Genomic DNA, 594 nt, shown 5'->3' with positions numbered 1-594 from the left:
CACACACACATGCACATACAGTACATACTGTCCTTGAACTATAAAACACTTATATTTGGTCTTCAAAGTCATGAGTATGCTACTTTCTAACAGCACTGGGACTTCAGCCAGAATGTTTTTAAAAAAGGAGATATTTTTCTGCTGAGCCATTTTCCCAGGCTGGAGTAACCTGACCTCACTGATCTAATTCTTCCAAAAATGTAAAGAATATCCAACCGGTCTTTACTCTTTACCAACTCGACACATTAACATTGCACAGAGTGTGCAAAGCATATGACTGATTACATCGAACTTTATTGTTTATTTGAGAAAGGCATCCATAATGAATCATACATTTGCTTACATTTGCAACAATGGCCACATGGAGGCAATGCAACCCTCACATACCACCAACGCCAAGCCAACATGTATATCCTTGCCAGTCTGTGATAAACTTTTGGCTTAACAGCACTGCTAAATCAATACAGCTGAAATGATCAGTGTTCTGTGTGTCTGTGTGATATGAATGCTAAAATAATTCTGAAATTGAACACAGACACATAGTTTTTCTTGCTGCAGCAGACCTTTCCTGATCTTCTGGGTCACTAAGGATTT

General features: G+C 38.6%; 1 protein-coding gene across 6 annotated transcripts in view; it reads right to left on the bottom strand.

Moving 5' to 3' along the window:
* The window catches only part of frmd4a (FERM domain containing 4A), a 70762-nt gene that overhangs the window by 52781 nt on the left and 17387 nt on the right, over nucleotides 1-594 (bottom strand). The window lies entirely within an intron of this gene.

Source organism: Morone saxatilis, unplaced genomic scaffold, assembly GCF_004916995.1.
Source record: "Morone saxatilis isolate NCDOM2014 unplaced genomic scaffold, NCSU_SB_2.0 Contig2, whole genome shotgun sequence".
Taxonomy (NCBI): domain Eukaryota; kingdom Metazoa; phylum Chordata; class Actinopteri; family Moronidae; genus Morone; species Morone saxatilis.
The sequence above is the reverse complement of the archived record's forward strand: the minus strand, read 5'-3'. Positions and strand labels throughout refer to the sequence as shown.